Source organism: Halictus rubicundus, unplaced genomic scaffold (assembly GCF_050948215.1).
Source record: "Halictus rubicundus isolate RS-2024b unplaced genomic scaffold, iyHalRubi1_principal scaffold0605, whole genome shotgun sequence".
Taxonomy (NCBI): Eukaryota; Metazoa; Arthropoda; class Insecta; order Hymenoptera; family Halictidae; genus Halictus; species Halictus rubicundus.
Genome location: NW_027489146.1, coordinates 60,001 through 67,500, shown reverse-complemented (window position 1 = coordinate 67,500; position 7,500 = coordinate 60,001).

Here is a 7,500-nt window from a genome sequence, read left to right as displayed (position 1 = left end):
GGTGTTATGATATATATTGTTAGAAACCGTCTATATTACAGTGATATCACGTCGAAAATCGTCTAGGACCGATACGGAAAAAGTTTCCTCTTGGCGGTGGGACTTAGAAAAATTTTCGTCGAACGTCCGACGGAGTAGCACATCCGTCCATTATTTGCTAATAACTCGATAAATAATAATTGTAGCGAGTTTGGTGTTATGATATATATTGTTAGAAACCGTCTATATTACAGTGATATCACGTCGAAAATCGTCTAGGACCGATAGGGAAAAAGTTTCCTCTTGGCGGTGGGACTTAGAAAAATTTTCGTCGAACGTCCGACGGAGTAGCACATCCGTCCATTATTTGCTAATAACTCGATAAATAATAATTGTAGCGAGTTTGGTGTTATGATATATATTGTTAGAAACCGTCTATATTACAGTGATATCACGTCGAAAATCGTCTAGGACCGATAGGGAAAAAGTTTCCTCTTGGCGGTGGGACTTAGAAAAATTTCCAGAGTTTTGTCGACGGAGTAGCACATCCGTCCATTATTTGCTAATAACTCGATAAATAATAATTGTAGCGAGTTTGGTGTTATGATATATATTGTTAGAAACCGTCTATATTACAGTGATATCACGTCGAAAATCGTCTAGGACCGATACGGAAAAAGTTTCCTCTTAGCGGTGGGACTTAGAAAAATTTCCAGAGTTTTGTCGACGGAGTAGCACATCCGTCCATTATTTGCTAATAACTCGATAAATAATAATTGTAGCGAGTTTGGTGTTATGATATATATTGTTAGAAACCGTCTATATTACAGTGATATCACGTCGAAAATCGTCTAGGACCGATAGGGAAAAAGTTTCCTCTTGGCGGTGGGACTTAGAAAAATTTCCAGAGTTTTGTCGACGGAGTAGCACATCCGTCCATTATTTGCTAATAACTCGATAAATAATAATTGTAGCGAGTTTGGTGTTATGATATATATTGTTAGAAACCGTCTATATTACAGTGATATCACGTCGAAAATCGTCTAGGACCGATAGGGAAAAAGTTTCCTCTTGGCGGTGGGACTTAGAAAAATTTCCAGAGTTTTGTCGACGGAGTAGCACATCCGTCCATTATTTGCTAATAACTCGATAAATAATAATTGTAGCGAGTTTGGTGTTATGATATATATTGTTAGAAACCGTCTATATTACAGTGATATCACGTCGAAAATCGTCTAGGACCGATAGGGAAAAAGTTTCCTCTTGGCGGTGGGACTTAGAAAAATTTTCGTCGAACGTCCGACGGAGTAGCACATCCGTCCATTATTTGCTAATAACTCGATAAATAATAATTGTAGCGAGTTTGGTGTTATGATATATATTGTTAGAAACCGTCTATATTACAGTGATATCACGTCGAAAATCGTCTAGGACCGATACGGAAAAAGTTTCCTCTTAGCGGTGGGACTTAGAAAAATTTCCAGAGTTTTGTCGACGGAGTAGCACATCCGTCCATTATTTGCTAATAACTCGATAAATAATAATTGTAGCGAGTTTGGTGTTATGATATATATTGTTAGAAACCGTCTATATTACAGTGATATCACGTCGAAAATCGTCTAGGACCGATAGGGAAAAAGTTTCCTCTTGGCGGTGGGACTTAGAAAAATTTTCGTCGAACGTCCGACGAAGTAGCACATCCGTCCATTATTTGCTAATAACTCGATAAATAATAATTGTAGCGAGTTTGGTGTTATGATACATATTGTTAGAAACCGTCTATATTACAGTGATATCACGTCGAAAATCGTCTAGGACCGATAGGGAAAAAGTTTCCTCTTGGCGGTGGGACTTGGAAAAATTTTCGTCGAACGTCCGACGGAGTAGCACATCCGTCCATTATTTGCTAATAACTCGATAAATAATAATTGTAGCGAGTTTGGTGTTATGATATATATTGTTAGAAACCGTCTATATTACAGTGATATCACGTCGAAAATCGTCTAGGACCGATACGGAAAAAGTTTCCTCTTGGCGGTGGGACTTAGAAAAATTTCCAGAGTTTTGTCGACGGAGTAGCACATCCGTCCATTATTTGCTAATAACTCGATAAATAATAATTGTAGCGAGTTTGGTGTTATGATATATATTGTTAGAAACCGTCTATATTACAGTGATATCACGTCGAAAATCGTCTAGGACCGATAGGGAAAAAGTTTCCTCTTGGCGGTGGGACTTAGAAAAATTTCCAGAGTTTTGTCGACGGAGTAGCACATCCGTCCATTATTTGCTAATAACTCGATAAATAATAATTGTAGCGAGTTTGGTGTTATGATATATATTGTTAGAAACCGTCTATATTACAGTGATATCACGTCGAAAATCGTCTAGGACCGATAGGGAAAAAGTTTCCTCTTGGCGGTGGGACTTAGAAAAATTTTCGTCGAACGTCCGACGGAGTAGCACATCCGTCCATTATTTGCTAATAACTCGATAAATAATAATTGTAGCGAGTTTGGTGTTATGATATATATTGTTAGAAACCGTCTATATTACAGTGATATCACGTCGAAAATCGTCTAGGACCGATACGGAAAAAGTTTCCTCTTGGCGGTGGGACTTAGAAAAATTTTCGTCGAACGTCCGACGGAGTAGCACATCCGTCCATTATTTGCTAATAACTCGATAAATAATAATTGTAGCGAGTTTGGTGTTATGATATATATTGTTAGAAACCGTCTATATTACAGTGATATCACGTCGAAAATCGTCTAGGACCGATACGGAAAAAGTTTCCTCTTAGCGGTGGGACTTAGAAAAATTTCCAGAGTTTTGTCGACGGAGTAGCACATCCGTCCATTATTTGCTAATAACTCGATAAATAATAATTGTAGCGAGTTTGGTGTTATGATATATATTGTTAGAAACCGTCTATATTACAGTGATATCACGTCGAAAATCGTCTAGGACCGATAGGGAAAAAGTTTCCTCTTGGCGGTGGGACTTAGAAAAATTTTCGTCGAACGTCCGACGGAGTAGCACATCCGTCCATTATTTGCTAATAACTCGATAAATAATAATTGTAGCGAGTTTGGTGTTATGATATATATTGTTAGAAACCGTCTATATTACAGTGATATCACGTCGAAAATCGTCTAGGACCGATAGGGAAAAAGTTTCCTCTTGGCGGTGGGACTTAGAAAAATTTTCGTCGAACGTCCGACGGAGTAGCACATCCGTCCATTATTTGCTAATAACTCGATAAATAATAATTGTAGCGAGTTTGGTGTTATGATATATATTGTTAGAAACCGTCTATATTACAGTGATATCACGTCGAAAATCGTCTAGGACCGATACGGAAAAAGTTTCCTCTTAGCGGTGGGACTTAGAAAAATTTCCAGAGTTTTGTCGACGGAGTAGCACATCCGTCCATTATTTGCTAATAACTCGATAAATAATAATTGTAGCGAGTTTGGTGTTATGATACATATTGTTAGAAACCGTCTATATTACAGTGATATCACGTCGAAAATCGTCTAGGACCGATACGGAAAAAGTTTCCTCTTAGCGGTGGGACTTAGAAAAATTTTCGTCGAACGTCCGACGGAGTAGCACATCCGTCCATTATTTGCTAATAACTCGATAAATAATAATTGTAGCGAGTTTGGTGTTATGATATATATTGTTAGAAACCGTCTATATTACAGTGATATCACGTCGAAAATCGTCTAGGACCGATACGGAAAAAGTTTCCTCTTAGCGGTGGGACTTAGAAAAATTTCCAGAGTTTTGTCGACGGAGTAGCACATCCGTCCATTATTTGCTAATAACTCGATAAATAATAATTGTAGCGAGTTTGGTGTTATGATATATATTGTTAGAAACCGTCTATATTACAGTGATATCACGTCGAAAATCGTCTAGGACCGATAGGGAAAAAGTTTCCTCTTGGCGGTGGGACTTAGAAAAATTTCCAGAGTTTTGTCGACGGAGTAGCACATCCGTCCATTATTTGCTAATAACTCGATAAATAATAATTGTAGCGAGTTTGGTGTTATGATATATATTGTTAGAAACCGTCTATATTACAGTGATATCACGTCGAAAATCGTCTAGGACCGATAGGGAAAAAGTTTCCTCTTGGCGGTGGGACTTAGAAAAATTTTCGTCGAACGTCCGACGGAGTAGCACATCCGTCCATTATTTGCTAATAACTCGATAAATAATAATTGTAGCGAGTTTGGTGTTATGATATATATTGTTAGAAACCGTCTATATTACAGTGATATCACGTCGAAAATCGTCTAGGACCGATACGGAAAAAGTTTCCTCTTGGCGGTGGGACTTAGAAAAATTTCCAGAGTTTTGTCGACGGAGTAGCACATCCGTCCATTATTTGCTAATAACTCGATAAATAATAATTGTAGCGAGTTTGGTGTTATGATATATATTGTTAGAAACCGTCTATATTACAGTGATATCACGTCGAAAATCGTCTAGGACCGATAGGGAAAAAGTTTCCTCTTGGCGGTGGGACTTAGAAAAATTTCCAGAGTTTTGTCGACGGAGTAGCACATCCGTCCATTATTTGCTAATAACTCGATAAATAATAATTGTAGCGAGTTTGGTGTTATGATACATATTGTTAGAAACCGTCTATATTACAGTGATATCACGTCGAAAATCGTCTAGGACCGATACGGAAAAAGTTTCCTCTTAGCGGTGGGACTTAGAAAAATTTTCGTCGAACGTCCGACGGAGTAGCACATCCGTCCATTATTTGCTAATAACTCGATAAATAATAATTGTAGCGAGTTTGGTGTTATGATATATATTGTTAGAAACCGTCTATATTACAGTGATATCACGTCGAAAATCGTCTAGGACCGATAGGGAAAAAGTTTCCTCTTGGCGGTGGGACTTAGAAAAATTTTCGTCGAACGTCCGACGGAGTAGCACATCCGTCCATTATTTGCTAATAACTCGATAAATAATAATTGTAGCGAGTTTGGTGTTATGATATATATTGTTAGAAACCGTCTATATTACAGTGATATCACGTCGAAAATCGTCTAGGACCGATACGGAAAAAGTTTCCTCTTAGCGGTGGGACTTAGAAAAATTTCCAGAGTTTTGTCGACGGAGTAGCACATCCGTCCATTATTTGCTAATAACTCGATAAATAATAATTGTAGCGAGTTTGGTGTTATGATATATATTGTTAGAAACCGTCTATATTACAGTGATATCACGTCGAAAATCGTCTAGGACCGATAGGGAAAAAGTTTCCTCTTGGCGGTGGGACTTAGAAAAATTTTCGTCGAACGTCCGACGAAGTAGCACATCCGTCCATTATTTGCTAATAACTCGATAAATAATAATTGTAGCGAGTTTGGTGTTATGATACATATTGTTAGAAACCGTCTATATTACAGTGATATCACGTCGAAAATCGTCTAGGACCGATAGGGAAAAAGTTTCCTCTTGGCGGTGGGACTTGGAAAAATTTTCGTCGAACGTCCGACGGAGTAGCACATCCGTCCATTATTTGCTAATAACTCGATAAATAATAATTGTAGCGAGTTTGGTGTTATGATATATATTGTTAGAAACCGTCTATATTACAGTGATATCACGTCGAAAATCGTCTAGGACCGATAGGGAAAAAGTTTCCTCTTGGCGGTGGGACTTAGAAAAATTTTCGTCGAACGTCCGACGGAGTAGCACATCCGTCCATTATTTGCTAATAACTCGATAAATAATAATTGTAGCGAGTTTGGTGTTATGATATATATTGTTAGAAACCGTCTATATTACAGTGATATCACGTCGAAAATCGTCTAGGACCGATACGGAAAAAGTTTCCTCTTGGCGGTGGGACTTAGAAAAATTTTCGTCGAACGTCCGACGGAGTAGCACATCCGTCCATTATTTGCTAATAACTCGATAAATAATAATTGTAGCGAGTTTGGTGTTATGATATATATTGTTAGAAACCGTCTATATTACAGTGATATCACGTCGAAAATCGTCTAGGACCGATACGGAAAAAGTTTCCTCTTAGCGGTGGGACTTAGAAAAATTTCCAGAGTTTTGTCGACGGAGTAGCACATCCGTCCATTATTTGCTAATAACTCGATAAATAATAATTGTAGCGAGTTTGGTGTTATGATATATATTGTTAGAAACCGTCTATATTACAGTGATATCACGTCGAAAATCGTCTAGGACCGATAGGGAAAAAGTTTCCTCTTGGCGGTGGGACTTAGAAAAATTTCCAGAGTTTTGTCGACGGAGTAGCACATCCGTCCATTATTTGCTAATAACTCGATAAATAATAATTGTAGCGAGTTTGGTGTTATGATATATATTGTTAGAAACCGTCTATATTACAGTGATATCACGTCGAAAATCGTCTAGGACCGATAGGGAAAAAGTTTCCTCTTGGCGGTGGGACTTAGAAAAATTTTCGTCGAACGTCCGACGGAGTAGCACATCCGTCCATTATTTGCTAATAACTCGATAAATAATAATTGTAGCGAGTTTGGTGTTATGATATATATTGTTAGAAACCGTCTATATTACAGTGATATCACGTCGAAAATCGTCTAGGACCGATACGGAAAAAGTTTCCTCTTAGCGGTGGGACTTAGAAAAATTTCCAGAGTTTTGTCGACGGAGTAGCACATCCGTCCATTATTTGCTAATAACTCGATAAATAATAATTGTAGCGAGTTTGGTGTTATGATATATATTGTTAGAAACCGTCTATATTACAGTGATATCACGTCGAAAATCGTCTAGGACCGATAGGGAAAAAGTTTCCTCTTGGCGGTGGGACTTAGAAAAATTTCCAGAGTTTTGTCGACGGAGTAGCACATCCGTCCATTATTTGCTAATAACTCGATAAATAATAATTGTAGCGAGTTTGGTGTTATGATATATATTGTTAGAAACCGTCTATATTACAGTGATATCACGTCGAAAATCGTCTAGGACCGATAGGGAAAAAGTTTCCTCTTGGCGGTGGGACTTAGAAAAATTTTCGTCGAACGTCCGACGGAGTAGCACATCCGTCCATTATTTGCTAATAACTCGATAAATAATAATTGTAGCGAGTTTGGTGTTATGATATATATTGTTAGAAACCGTCTATATTACAGTGATATCACGTCGAAAATCGTCTAGGACCGATACGGAAAAAGTTTCCTCTTAGCGGTGGGACTTAGAAAAATTTCCAGAGTTTTGTCGACGGAGTAGCACATCCGTCCATTATTTGCTAATAACTCGATGAATAATAATTGTAGCGAGTTTGGTGTTATGATATATATTGTTAGAAACCGTCTATATTACAGTGATATCACGTCGAAAATCGTCTAGGACCGATAGGGAAAAAGTTTCCTCTTGGCGGTGGGACTTAGAAAAATTTTCGTCGAACGTCCGACGGAGTAGCACATCCGTCCATTATTTGCTAATAACTCGATGAATAATAATTGTAGCGAGTTTGGTGTTATGATA